The 15838-nt window shown below is 42.7% G+C and overlaps 1 protein-coding gene across 3 annotated transcripts in view; it reads right to left on the bottom strand.

The window, feature by feature from the left end:
* Positions 1–12032, bottom strand: part of PITX2 (paired like homeodomain 2) — a 32167-nt gene extending 20135 nt beyond the window's left edge. For 2 of the 3 annotated variants that reach the window (XM_063918940.1, XM_063918931.1), the window contains exon 1: positions 11914–12032. The gene's annotated coding sequence lies outside the window, so the exon portion shown is untranslated. Of the gene's footprint in view, positions 1–2854; positions 2909–11913 lie in introns of all 3 variants that reach the window. The other variant, XM_063918921.1, reaches the window with a different exon arrangement.
* Positions 12033–15838: the final 3806 nt, after the last annotated feature.

The raw sequence follows: 15838 nt of genomic DNA on the forward strand, positions 1-15838 counted from the left end.
AGGCAGTGAAAGTAAGTCCTTAGTGTAGGGCGCAGGTCAGGCAATGTCAGAAAAGTGTCAGTAAGTCCATAGTTTTAAGTTGCCGGGCAGGCAATGTCAGTAAGTCCTTAGTGTAGGCGCCGCGCAGGCATGCCCAAACTGCGGCCCTCCAGCTGTTGTGAAACTACATATCCCAGCATGCCCTAACACAGTTTTGCTGTCAGTGAATGCTAAAGCTGTGTCAGGGCATGCTGGGATGTGTAGTTTTTCAACAGCTGGAGGGCCGCAGTTTGGACATGCCTAGTAGGGTGTAGGTCAGGCAGTGTCAGAAAGTTCATAGTGTTAGGTGCAGGTCAGTAACTGTCAGTAAATGCATAGTGTAAGGTGCTGTTCAGGCAGTAAGTCCACAGTGTGAGCTGCAGGTCAGGCTGGGTCAGCAACTACATAGTGTAAGGTGCAAGTCAGGCAGTGTCAGTAAACACTAGTGTTATGTGTAAATCAGGCAGTGTCAGTAAATCCATAGTGTGTGAGTCAGACAGCATTGACTGTGACTGTCCCATAACACAGTGTGCAGCTGAAGAGAGCAGCTGGTGGAAATGGAAATGGCCCGTAAAGAAACAGACGATCCTGCATGATTTTCATCTCCTCCTCGAGTGTAAGGAACAGGCTGGACATACGTTTCACGCTCCTAATCCTTCTTCTACATTTTTAGTCATACTCCCATTAAACAACTAATTAATGTCCCCGAGCCTCCAAGGAATACAGCATTAGATATGCTGCCAGGAAAGATAGGGTCATGTGGTCTGTGCAAACTATAGAAAGAGACTTCAGACATTGGCTCCTGACTCCTGGCTTCTCTATGCCAGTATAAAGCACTAACCATATAATGCCCGTGCAGACAGGCCATGCATTCTCACATTATAGGGTACTCTTCTCATGCACAGCCACAGGCTAGAAGCAAGGAAATCTATGGAATTACAGCAGCCAGGCAGTTGGGCTCAGCATGAAGATGACATAATCTAATCTTAAATTTCAAGGTCACAGTTTGCAGCAACAGCTTTGTCTGGAATAAATGCATACTGTATATGCCATGCACATTCAAACACACACACACACACACACACACACACACACACACACACACACACACACACACACACACACACACACACACACACACACACGTACATGTAATGTATTACTGTACACACACACACACACACACACACACACACACACACACACACACACACACACACAGAGAGAGAGAGAGAGAGAGAGAGAGAGAGTCAATATGCCAATCAATGGCATATGTAATATACGGTATTTATCACCAGTCAACAGCTTCATTAATACAGAGTAATAATCACTGTCAGCAGCATTATTCATATAGCGTAATAATCACCAGTGAAATGTACAATTAATAAAGAATAATCATTATCAACAACATTATTACTATAGATCAGGGCTGGCCAAACCGGTCATGTTTTCCAGGCCTCCTGGAGATCTGTAGAATTGTCAGTTAGGAATGAATGCAGCACATCTTAATTAGTAATGACTACACCTGTGCTCTTGCAAGGTGGGCTGGAAAATGTGAACCGTTGATAGATCTCGAGGACTCGTTTGGCCAGCCCTGCTATAGAGTAATAATTACTACAATAGCATAATTAATACAGAGGCATACTCGCCAGTCTACAGCATAATATAATGTAATAATCACCATCAACAGCATAATTAGAAAATATGTTGGAAGCCAAATAATCCCCTACAATGGTGTATCAATTACACTTGTCTACATGGCAAGGTCTAAAAGTTATTTTATGGGCTGTGATTTCCTATTAGTGAGAGCTATGGGGAAACCACTTATACTTTACTTTCATTAATGATGGATTATGATCTATACCCAAGCAGGCATTTTCTTAACTAGATACTTGACAACAAGCAGGTATATGTAAATAGTAAATCGCTATCTGTTTAACAACTCCAAACAGTATCGATTGGGTGGCTGTTCGAAATTGTCATCCCTGTAGTGATAATGTGCTCATTCAGGGTTACCCATCCATGCAGTCCCTATAACAAAATCACAGATAGACAAAAAAGAAAACATTTTAGGAGCTTAATGGATCTGCATATAAATTAAAATTATCTGCCCTTTGTGCTTTTCTCTGCAAAATACAACCCAAATGCTCTCGTGTTTTAGTAATGTTTAATTGTTTTTAATTTATTATTGCATCCTGGTCTACGGGCCATTTGCTGCCGAAGAAGATATATAGATGAATGCCTCTTTATTATAGATGTGCAATATAAACGGAGCTGGGGATTAGAACAAGAAGGGAATGGTGATCCCTATCTCCAGAGCAAGAACTCTGATATAAACACATTTATGTTATTCGGAAGGCTGTCTGTTTAATGAGCCATATGGCATGCTCCAAGCTGCAAGGGTTAAGTAGCAGGTGAATTTCTCCCAACTGGTGATATCGCCAATTCATCACAGCGATATCAATTTAGCATTATAATATATGCAATAAGTACTCTGACTTTCAATTATATATTTTAAATAGAGATGGATAGATAGATAGAGAGATAGATAGATAGATAGATAGATGAGAGATAGATAGATAATAGATAGATAGATAAATAGATAATAGAGAGATAGACAGAGATAGATGTGTTAAGATAGATTGATAGATATGTTGTGGCCTGCTACTTGCAAAACTATTTTGTTGATGGCAGTAAGTGATCAAATGTGACCAGTTTACTTAGATGACCTGTTGCCCCAGTCTTGCAGCCCAGGTATATAAAAGACTGGCCCTGCTATGGGTTTCCCGAGGCCCACATGCTACAGTCACAACCACTGTACACACAAACCACGTACCTGTGTCTGGAGACCACAAGCTATTTCTTCTTCAGAAGTGCTCTGTAGAAGAATCTGAGAAGTTCAGAGAAACAAGTAAGACGCCTGGCTATGTGAGCTGTGTAGCCTCGGGGGTTAGCCAGCATCCCTTTTCATTTCAAACACTTATTGATTTGCTGTTGTCATCTTTGGCGACGCAGAAGGACACTTGAAAGAATTTCTGATAGGTCTCTGATCTGAGAAAAGAGGTGACCTGACCGAGTTCTTCCCAGTGTCTTAATTACCACTTCAACTGCGCCCCTCAGCCAGCTCACACTTTTCTTCTTAACTTTTTAAATTAATATGCAAACTACTCTCTCTCTCTCTCACACACACACACACACACACACACACACACACACACACACACACACACACACACACACACACACACACTCTCTCTCTCTCTCTCTCTCTCTCGCTCAGATAACGCGTACCTCTCACTTGGCCATGAGTCTGTCAATCGATTGACTTCATCTACAGTGCATTATATCAAAAAGCGCTTTAACCTTCAACTCTTGACTTGGTGTTTTTACTCAGTGAAATAAATCAGTGCTAGATGAAAAGAATAGGTTTCGATCAGATATCATAACCAGTGTAATACTAACACCATCATGTGTTCACTGCCTGTCCTCCCCTGAGATCTCCTACTTAATACAAGGAGACCTCAATTTGCCAGCAAACCATCTGCAAGACAGGACTTTGTGCAGGGCACAGCGCTGTCGCCCAGCGTCTCCCGAATACAGCTGGAAATGTAACCTCAAACAGCAGCATCATTAATGTGAAAGTTCTATTCCTATAAGAGGTGCTGCAGCAGCTGAAGCCTGCTACTGCCATATATTATCGTGTCTGTACAAGAGAGCTAACTTGTGTGTTCCAGTCATATAGGACAGTATGTAAATCATACGATTGGTGGAGAAGTTATAGTAAGCCTGAAATATTTTTTGTTGATTAAATTAAAAAGAAAGGGGTAATGTACTCACAGTAGCTGGCAGAAGTGTACCAGTTATGCCGTTACATTGTGCTGAGGGACCCTTCTGGTGATTAAGGCAGAGGGAGAATAGCACTTTCAGGACACACTTGTGCCTGTGCATATGATGGGGATAATTAGACGCATAGACAATAAACAACCTGTATTTACTTGAGCAGAGTCCTCAGAGGAGAGTCTTTATAAATAGGCCATATTGATGGCTTCCTCCAGAGATGTTTTTATATAGTTATGATACAGGAAATGTGTGTATAACATAATACCATCTTCCCAGATTCATCCTATATCACACATGCTCTGCCTTTTTTATTCTTTGGGGGATATTCAATTGTTTGAAAAGTCAGTTGTGTGTCTGTTCTTTCCTATCCAGGAGAAAACAGACACCCAACCAACTTTTCAAACATTTCAATTCCCCCCTTTGTATCTTCTCATCATTAAATCTCCATTAATGACTCAACTAATTATTTAATTTCTTGCAGTATATTTATCTTATATCATTACTTTAATGACAGAATTGTAGAATCAAATAATTTCACTACACCAGATCCATGTATTGCCCACTTGTGCTCCTTTATATAAGTATTGAAAGTTGCAAAAGCTAAATTTGTGCTTATACTCTTTGTCAAAGTGAAACACATATCATTGGCTTTACACAACACTGTAACCATATTTTTCTTTGGCTACCATTATATGATATAATAGTTTCTTAAAGGTACAGAAGATTTTTATGAAGCCATCAAATTTAGCACCTTACCTGCAGCATTAATGGTATACATTTTCAAAGAGAGTAACATAATTCTTTTTGCAAAATTAAAACCTCAGCATAATTATTTCGGGGCACTAGGCCAATGTGTCACACAGTTTATTATATATAGGGCTGTATTTAGCAATAATCACAATTTTGTCTAGAATAATTTCAGGCAGTATAGTTGGGATTATTACCACTTTTATACTTACTTTATGCTGTTATACTACAAAAATCTTTACAGGGATATTGGTCATATTATTATTTATTACCAATTATTTATAGAGCACACACATATTCTGAGAATACGTGGTCTTTCGCATCAGTCCCTGCCCCAGTGGAGTTTACAGTCTATGGGGGTAATTCAGAGTTAATTGCAGCAGCAAATTTGTTAGCAGTTGGGCAAAACCATGTGCACTGCAGCGGGGCAGATATAGTATTTGCAGAGAGAGTTAGATTTAGGTGGGTTATATTGTTTCTGTGCAGGATAAATACTGGCTGCTTTATTTTTACATTGCAATTTAAATTTCAGTTTGAACACACCCCACCCAAATCTAACTCTCTCTGCACATGTTATTTTTGCCCCACCTGCAGTTCACATAGGGGGTAATTCAGACCTGATCATAGGGCTAATTCAATATGGATCGCAAGTCGTGATTCGTACAGAATTATTGCAGTGGTGCAGCGGGCGCATGCGCAGCAGGCCCTGCTGCGCATGTGTCTGCATTTTCTGTGGGGGGCCACCGAAAATGCGATCGCCTCTGCCTGTCAATCAGGCAGAGGTGGTTGCGGGGCGGGAGGGGGTTGGCAATGCTCCATTTTTAGGGAGACAATGGAGCGTTGCGGGGGCGGAGCAACTGGAACGGTGGGTTGTGCGTTGCAAATGGGGCCATGTCGGGGACGTGGTCAAGGCGGCTACATAATGTAACATGCAGCTGTCGCGACAGGTAAAATGGCGCTGGGACTCCTGCGGCCGCAGCTAAGCTGCGCCGGCAGGAGTCAACCTTAATTTCTGCTAACAAGCAGAAATTGAGAGGCAAACACAATTTCTGCTTGTAGCATGGGGGGAGGCGATGATCAGCACGTGCAAACGGATAGCAAATTCTGCTGATTAGCAGAATTTGCTATCCTTACTGAATTGGCACCCGTATCAGCTAATTTGTTAGCAGTTGGGCAAAACCATGTGAAGAGAGAGATAGATTTGGGTGTGGTGTGTTCAAACTGAAATCTAAATTGTAGTGTAAAAATAAAGCACCAGTATTTACCCTGCACAGAAACAATATAACCCACCCAAATCTAACTCTCTCTGCACATGTTATATCTGTCCCCTCTGCAGAGCACATGGTTTTGCCCAACTGCTAACAAATTTGCTGCTGCGATCAACTCTGAATTAGGCCCTATGTTCCCTACTACATCTACATGCACACACATTCACGCTAGGGTTAATTTTGTTAGGAACCAATTACCCTATCATTATATTTTTGGATTGTGGGAGGAAACAGGAGTACCTGTAGGAAACCCACGCAAGCACAGGGAGAATATACAAACTCCACACAGTTATGGCCATGGTAGGAAACGAGCCCATGACTGCAGTGCTGTCAGGCAGTAATGCTAACCATTACACTGTCCACGCAGCCCATTTTAACATTCTGACCCTGCAAAGTCCCCAGCCACTTTGTTTTCAGATGTCCAAAAAGAATGACTCCTGTTTCTTGTACAGCACATTCTCCAACTTCAGGCCATCCGGATGGCGCAGCTATTCAGTTGCAGTGCATCATGTAATGCGTCGCTGCGGAGAGCACACAAGCCAGTACTCTGACAGAAACAGCCCATTAAAAGTCTCTCTATGGATTTGAAAAGTAAAGTATACACATATGAAATATGAATATCAGGATATAGGTGCATTCATGGTAAAGGTATCTTTTCCCATGAATGGACACAAGAAACTGGATGGAAGAATACCCTTACAGGAATAAGTCCCACTAAGCTCACACATAGACATTGTGGAGGAAGGATTGAAGATGTAAAAAGAGGACATCTACAATGGAAAATGTATATATTCGTAATGTTTCGGGATTAACTTCCCCTTCTTCAGACCAGAAGGGGAAGTTATCCCCGAAACGTTACGAATAAAGCACGCCCCTCGGGGCTTTTATGCACCTTTACTGATCGTTTAAGAAGTCTCTGAGTGCCGCCTAGTACCTGGTATTTAAATATATATATATATATATATATATATATATATATATATATATAAAGGTCATATTTCATATGTATAGACATTTGTTATAGCCATAGATTGACTTTTAGGACAAATTATCACGATGATCTCTGGGTAGTGGCCGCACTGTATGGCGGCCCGAGCTTGCTGCCCCATAGGGCTCTGAGCAATTTTGTGTGAACGCAGACAGACACCAGCCCATGAAGGGTGCTAGATCGAATGCCATTGCCAGCTTTGAAATGCGGCAGCAATAGCACATCACACTTTTTGTGGCTAATTGTATTGAGCCATTAGTGCGAGCAGTACACAGAAAGCTTGTATGAAGGGAGGAGAGTAGGAGGAGTTACAGCCTCCTGCAGGGATTGATAGTAGGGGTTCATCTGTCCCTGCAGTTTTTGGCTGAGATAAGTATTCTCCTCAGATATCCATTATATAAGGGACATTTTTTAAGGTTTTGCTTAACATTTTTCTGCTTGCAGAATATGTTAAGCACTGCAGAGAGCAATGACATGCGCTCTATAGTACAATGTTGGAGGGGTTGGGCATTAGCTGAGATTATGTTATCTTCTTCATGAGATCTTTCCTACATAGCTGTGACACTTTAGTCATGCATAAATGTTCATGTCCACATGATTTAAGTGAAATTTAGCTTGCTAAATAGAACCTATAGTCTTATAAGAGGTCATTAATCCATATGCAAAATACTGTTGTATGTGCACTAAAGATGATAGTTTTAGATTTCAAAGCAAACTAATGCAAACAAAGCTAGCTAAAGCAGTTGTCATTGTAGCCAATGGGGAATAAAATGATTTGGCTGTGCAAATCCTCGCATCCTTTAGTGGCCATGCATCACTAATTTTATTGTGCGCCTCGATTGACCTCCCCCTCTCCCCACAAGGTCAGTCTGACCCTGCAATTATGGGGAACATGTGCCCAGTTGAACCTGGTTCCAGATGGGGTTGCCACAGCTCTACATCCATGCATTTAATGAGAGGACTTGGTAGCTGCTCTGTGCTGTTTGCAGTGTGTGCACGCAGAACACTGAGTGTAGTCTGTGCATGCAGTACACAGAACCAGAAACATGTCATGGAAGGTGAGTACTTGGGAGCACTGCTAGCATAAGTGGGGAGGGGGGGGGGCACTGTAGCTATATTGGGGGGAGGAGGGGTAACCAGGCAAGGGGCCAGTTTATTGGGTTCCCACAACTTAGTTTCCATGGAGTGCTCACAAGCCTGGGGCGGACTGGCCATAAGGCTCACCAGGAAGATTCCTGGTAGGCTGATGTGTCTATGGGGCTTGTTATATGTGTTATCATGTGGCCTCACCCCCCCCCCCCACATGACAGGTCAGCCCAGTGCACTGAGTACACTGCTTTGTCCCCACTCTTTCTGTTATTCCATCTCTGTAATACAGCAAATCTGCCATCCAGTGATTCTGCCATCGCTACATGGTAAGTTATACCTCTTGTGCTGCCCATGTTGGGCCACTTCTACAAAATTATACAGGGACACTTTTAGTTCACAACTGGAGCAAAGATGCAAGGAAGGCTGCAATTGTGTACAATCAGGCCCTATGAGGAGGGATCCCACCCCCCTCAAAAGACCCCCCCCCCTCATTAGACCACACCCCCATTTGGCTGCTTCCATAAATTTCCCGGGCTGGTTTCCCATCCCGTTCTGCCCCTGTGTGACCATAATCTGGTGACTGTGGAGTGCCTTCCTCAACTGTTCCTCAAGCAATTTACATCCATTGCATTGAATGGAATTTGTCCCAAGGAATCCAAATACAACTGCATTTTATAAGTGATTTGAATGCACTGGGTCTAACTCAAGGTTGATTGCATAACAACATTTTCCTCTAATGGGCAAAACCATGTTGCACTGCAGGTGGGGGAGATGTAACATGTGCAGAGGCAGTTAGATTTGGGTGGGGTGTGTTCAAACTGAAATCTAAATTGCAGTGTATAAATAAAGCAGCCAGTATTTACCCTGCACAGAAACAATATAACCAACCCAAACTTAACTCTCTCTGCACATGTTATATCTGACACTCCTGCAATCCAACATGGTTTTGCCCATTAGAGGAAGTGTTTTGCAATCAACCTTGAATTAGGCCCTCTATTCTCTATGGGTATGAACATTAAACGGAATGTCTAGGAAAGAGTTGGAAAGGGTGCGTGTAAAAGCTCAGACGTTTACCATTTCCCACTCTCTAGATACATGACGACTGACAAAAAGCTGAAATAAGTAACGATAATTTGGAAATCGTCTTATTATTAATTAGGGAATTTGAGTGGAATCCATTTTAAGTCCTTGAATTGATGAGCTTGCAATTGGAAACAAGTAAACTGAGTATGAGATTAGTTGGATCATTATTCATTTTACAATGAACCAAAGGAGTGACCTAGTAAACAAAGTGATCCATGGAAAACACTCAGTTTAGTGCAAAATGTTCAGACCTACTGGTGTCATTTCCCTTTGCAATCATTTTCCTTCTGACCATGTGATTTCATAGTATTCTGAATCTTATGTGTTTAAAATGACTGTACACATCAGTGGGGTTAAATGCTGCCCACACGATTTGACAGCTCTCTGAAGGGCTAAAATCAGTATATGAAACAGCAAGAAAAGAAACATCTGTTGCACAGGCATAAACAGTAACCAGATGTACGAGGAGCACAAAGTAACACATACTGTACTACACAGTATAAAACAGTGTTCCTAGCACTCCATATCCATATGTATCTCTTCTGTGACTAACCTAACTACTGTAGACAGTCTTGTGCTGTTTATGTTCAGATAAGAAAAGTGGAGCTGTCACCAAATGCACTTCTGCTAGCAACTACTATGTTTACTTCTACTGTATGCTTTATTCTGTCTTATACTTTATCTATCTTCTTCTATGCCTTTTCTGTCTGCTTCTTTTCTCTAATATGAAAACCACTTTAAGATAATGAGAGGGAGATTATAATAATATAATGTTAAAAGACAATCTTAAGCACAGGTCAGACCTCCTGTAGCACATCAGTCCCACAAATCACATTGTTAGTGAATTAGTAAATCTTGCACCTATTGATGAGTGGAATGAAGCCGGGGCAACCGTATGTGCATATACTGTAGATGGAAGTGACACACCTTGGCATTTCTGAGGTAGGGGCAAAGATGGATCAAACTCACTATGGAACTGGCCTAACAAACAAGGGATGAGATATTTAATTGATATTTAATAGATTTTCATTGAACCAAATCTATGTGACTATATTATTCTATGCTTAAATAGATATTATTGTGACTGCTAAGTAGATATCATTGTGAACTGCTAATTAGAAATGAGTGAGAACCTTGAAGTAGGCATTTGATGTGATTTAGGGGTCTATTGATGTAGAAAATGAAAACAAAATGGTTACTTATCACTACACATAGCATCAGCTCGATGCAATATATAGCTTTGGTAAGTAGCAATTCATGTATACTCACCTTTCTGGTGATGCAATCCAGTATCCATGGCTCATGGGGATGCGGTCAACTTCCCGCCGGACGGAATCCTGGCGGTCGGAATACCGACACAGGAATCCCGACCGGCACAATCCCGACATATTCTCCCTCCGTGGGTGTCCACGACACCCATAGAGGGAGAATAAATTAGTGTGCCGAGCATAGCGAGGCACCGTGCCCACAGCAGGGCAAGCGTAGCGAGCCCGCAAGGGGCTTCGTTGTGCTCGCCCCCCTGTCAGGATTGTGCTGGTCGGGATTCCGGTGTCGGTATTACGACTGCCGGGATCCTGTCCAGTGGGATTTTGTACTGATCCCGGCTCCTGATGTGATATCTTCAGCTGTGGTCCCCTCTGCGCAGAGTAAAGTCAGCCGGCGGGTCCTTTATGCGCTGGCAGCTGAGCTCCCAGGAGGCTGCAGGGGCTGCTGGGAGGTCAGGGGGCAGAGTCAGTGCTGGGTGCTGGGCAGAGAGTAGGGAAACATTAAACTTCCATGCTGTTTTTGCGCTGAAGTTCATATTGGCGAATCTGAACACCATGGAGAAGTGGAAAACAGAGCTTTCTGTTCCTTTATGAATCGCGTTCACCATACTGAAGTACGGTGATGTGATTCCGGCATGGAGCAGAGGTGCTTCTGGAGTAGTCAGAAACTTCTCCATGGTAACCCGCTGTGTGAATAACCCAGAGCAGAGGAAAGCCCTGTTTTCCACAAAACAAGGCTTTTTTCTGCTTTATAAATATACCACCTAACCACTTGCCTGGCGTGGTTTCATGAGATGGTGTAATGGTAAGCATTACTACCTCACAGCACTTAGGTCATGGGTTTGATTCCCCCCATGATCCAAATTGTGTGGAGTTTGTGTATTCTCTCTGTGCTTACATGGGTTTCCTCCAGGTACTCCGGTTTTCTCCATTAATCCAAAAATATACTGGGAGGTTAATTGGCCCCTGACAAAAAAATAACCCTAGTGTGTAAGTGAGTGCGTGTACATGTGCTTAGGGCAGACTAGATGGGCCATGGTTCTTATCTGCCGTCAAATTCTATGTTTCTTTGTATCTGATGTGACCAGTCAGAAAGCTCACTTTGCCGATATCAGAGGGACCTCCTGGTTGCCTCTCCCCAGAGCCTGCCGTGCTGATGATTACTGCTGATGAGTCAGCCTGGCAGCATCCCCCACCACGCGGTTGCAGATTTTAGAAATCACTGGGGAAATGTTAAAAAGCAGCCCAATCAATCATAAAAAACACAATTTCTGAGTGTTTTTTGGAAAAAAATATTAGCCAGTTAAGTGGTTAATAAATGCTATCTGTTCTATTTATTGAAGTGACCCATTTATTTGGGGTCTGAAGAAATAAAATAAAAAAAATCCTACATTTTTTCTGTGACTGGAAAAGGGTATGTTTTCCTTGCCAGTCCAGAGGTACCAGTCTAGTATATGAAGAAAATATACAGTATGGCCTAATTGATGAGATCTTCTATTCTTCTGCCTGAAATTTCCTTTAAAAATACAGGACTTTCCGACAGGAACCCCGGAGACTGACATTCACATTATCTAGCAGCGCTTGTGGACTACTCGATTTTTGGTTTCGTACCTACCATAGGGGTGGTGCAAGTGCCGGTAGTGTGACCAATGGTGCCGCCTAAAGATGCAGTGACGGTATTACAGCGTGTGTAGATACTGAAAGTTGCGTCTCAGTCCTGGCACAATCAGATGCAGGCTTGTACACTAGGGGAAGGGATGATACTAGCATTAGCATAAAGTCTCAAGGCGAGTATGGCAACAGATTTAAAAGCGGTCGCAGCAGCGTCCACCTCTAAATCAGGCCCTCTATTATTTATTTATTAATGGAAAATCATAACTAAAAATACACATGAAAAGTATATTCCTTAAAATAAGTAAATATTCATATTTATTCAATGCTCAGTGAGCAAAGGTTTTTTTTTTATTTTAAACTAAGGTTTAATGATGTGATTCAAACCCAGATAAACACCTATATTGTTTAGTAGGTATTCTTATGCAGTTTGCATCATCGTGCTGTAGTGGACAGGATGTCATCTCCCATCTCTGCTTTTCACCTCACATGCAATCCATCTTGCTGTTTTGTCATTCAATATGTCTCTTTCACCTATTTTCTCCATGCCAGTCCTTTCACCAATATATGCCTGCTGAAGCCGCCCTAAATTCTGTGGTGAGGCTACTTATCTTCTTGAACTGCATCACTCTCTGCACCAATGCCTCCAAATACTGATTCAAATTATGGATGTGTGGGTTCGGATTTACTCAGTTCTTAACCCCAAAATTAACGAGAGTTTGGATTTATATGGATTTTTCTTATTGGCTATCCAAAACACGTGACATCTGAGATGCCATTTTGAGATCTGGGTAAAGCCAGGTAAATACTAACCCGCACATCTCTAATTCAAATCTCTCACTCTCACGAGAATCCAACCAATACATATCAAACCTCATCTGATATACTTTTACTTGCACCCTTTTATGTTTGACCTGTCCCTTGCCATTTATTTGACTACCAACTCTCATTGCCGCTTTCAAAATTTCTCCTGTGCTGCTTCCAAGTTATGGATTTTCCTCTCTCACATGACCATACTAAGTCTATCCCACTTGATACTACTCTAATAAAATAAATCATCACCTCTTTGGTGCTATCTTGCCCAAATGTGAAATCGGGATGAGGCTCCGGCCTGGTGTTTCTGAATGTGTGGGTTCCATGCTAAGATGCAGAGTACAAAAGCCTGAGTGCATCAAGCTCTTATCTTTGTTTTGGTTGGTAGTGCCTCTCATTGTGACTGTGGAAGCGGCTTCTGTCTATTAAGCTTTGAGAGCAGAGGGAATCTTACATGAGCTGGCAGATTCCCTACCTAGATCTCAACTCTGCCCACACAGTCCTACAATGGGGATGCAGTTGACATGCCGGCGTTCGGGATCCCCTGGTCAGAATACAGGCACCTGAATCCCAACAGCTGTCAAAATGCAAACGCCGGAATCACGATAGCTGGAGTCCTAAATGTAAGTATGACGGGGAGGGTTAGGGTTAGGCTGTGGGGAAGGATGGTTAGAATTATGCTGCAGGAGGGGAGGGTTAGGCTTAGACTTTGGGAGGGGTGGGTTAGGGCTAGGCTGCGGGGAGGGATGGTTAGGGGGAGGTTTAGGATTAGGGTTAGTTTACTACTGTGCCGCTGTTGGGATTTCAAGCAGTGGGGATGCCGGTGTCTGTATTCTGACCGCTGGCATCCTAACTGCCGGTATCCCATACCCAACCATTACAATGTGCTTGACTTCTGACTTATTTTATGTGTGGAGGGTCTGAAGGTCTGTAGATTGCTCCAGGACACTCTCATCATTACTACATGTGAATAGTTCCCCACTGCTTACTCTCCCCTTCTCACATTGTGGTCTCCGTTGTGTACACTGCTCTTATTATAATCTGAGCCCCATGATCTCTGATTGGCTACCTGCCGGACTTTGCCCTCATCAGACTACACAGCACTGCTACGGTTCTGTGCCTATCAGCAGCATATACTGTATTGCTTCATGGACAATTGTTTTTATCTGACATTATAGCTCTGACAAACAATTGGTGCATATTTTACTCTCTGCTCCCCCTCACTCCAAAATTTGGCTATACCGCCTTTCCATTATAAGTTCCAGCCACTCATATTGCCTCAGCATTGCCCTCTTCATCTAGATTGTAATGCTTTCTGTAGCAGTACCTACCCTATTCTTTAGTCTCACATCCACACTTGTTTTTATCCTTTTTGTCCCTGCTGTTCTTTAAATATACTTTTGTTTCCAACACTGAGGGTTATTCAGGTTTGTTGGCAAACCCAAAAAGTTAGCATTTGGGCAAAACCATGTTGCAATGCAGGTGGGGCAGATGCAACATGTGCAGAGAGAGTTAGATTTGGGTGGGTTATATTGTTTCTGTGCAGGGCAAATACTGTCTGCTTTATTTTTACCCTGCAATTTAGATTTCAGTCTGAACACACACCACCCAAATCTAAATCTCTCTGCACCTGTTACATCTGCCCCACCTGCAGTGCAACTTGGTTTTGCCCAATTGCTAACTTTTTTGTTTGGTTTGCTAACAAACCTGAATACGGCACATTGTCTGGTAAATTACAAATAAATGATGATGATAATGACAAGTTATTTACAAAGTTGTTCTGTACTATAATAATACAGGAAAAAGATACATAGTGGGAATAGTCCTGTTGCGCTGGTATTCCGGCTGTAGGCATTGCCAGCTGTCAGGATTCCGGCATCAGTATCCTGAATGCCAGGATCCCGAGAGCCGGCAAATTAAACGTATACCTTATATTATAACCAGGGATGTAACTAGGGGTGTGTGGGCTGTGCTGTCATGCAGAGCGCAGAACCCTGGGAGTGGCACCATCGCTGCTCCTCATTGCCTACATCTGACTAGCAGAGTGCCAGGAACTGCACCCTGCAACCAGTATTGCTGCAGTAATGCCACCTGGAGCATCATTTGGATGCACCAGATATGCACATTGAAGCCTCTACAGCATCCCTTGAGCATTATGAGGATGCTCCAAGCAGTGCTGTTTTTCTCAGCGGCTGGCAGCCCCGCCCCCCTCGTCATACCATCATGATGACATTTGCTCAGGGCACTGTAAAGCCCTGTTATGGCAATGATTAGAATTCAATTAGCCGTGATAACCCATTTCCCGCATGAAAAATGGGCTTTTATCATGACTCACAAAAATGGACCTATCTAATTATTTGTGAAACTTTAACCACGATAATTCTCCATAGGTTTTAATGGGGACATCACCTACTGAGTAGGTGAATAGTAATGGAAAATCCCTATTTTAAGGTAAAAATGCCAAGACTTGGTTCAGAACCCCTGGGACACCCCCTTAACGACTAATTGGGCACTTAGAAGTTTTTAATAGAGATGAGCGCCTGAAATTTTTCGGGTTTTGTGTTTTGGTTTTGGGTTCGGTTCCGCGGCCGTGTTTTGGGTTCGAACGCGTTTTGGCAAAACCTCACCGAATTTTTTTTGTCGGATTCGGGTGTGTTTTGGATTCGGGTGTTTTTTTCAAAAAACACTAAAAAACAGCTTAAATCATAGAATTTGGGGGTCATTTTGATCCCAAAGTATTATTAACCTCAAAAACCATAATTTACACTCATTTTCAGTCTATTCTGAATACCTCACACCTCACAATATTATTTTTAGTCCTAAAATTTGCACCGAGGTCGCTGTGTGAGTAAGATAAGCGACCCTAGTGGCCGACACAAACACCGGGCCCATCTAGGAGTGGCACTGCAGTGTCACGCAGGATGTCCCTTCCAAAAAACCCTCCCCAAACAGCACATGACGCAAAGAAAAAAAGAGGCGCAATGAGGTAGCTGTGTGAGAAAGATTAGCGACCCTAGTGGCCGACACAAACACCGGGCCCATCTAGGAGTGGCACTGCAGTGTCACGCAGGATGGCCCTTCCAAAAAACCCTCCCCAAACAGCACATGACGCAAAG

The sequence above is a fragment of the Pseudophryne corroboree genome, chromosome 1 (genome assembly GCF_028390025.1).
Source record: "Pseudophryne corroboree isolate aPseCor3 chromosome 1, aPseCor3.hap2, whole genome shotgun sequence".
Lineage (NCBI taxonomy): Eukaryota > Metazoa > Chordata > Amphibia > Anura > Myobatrachidae > Pseudophryne > Pseudophryne corroboree.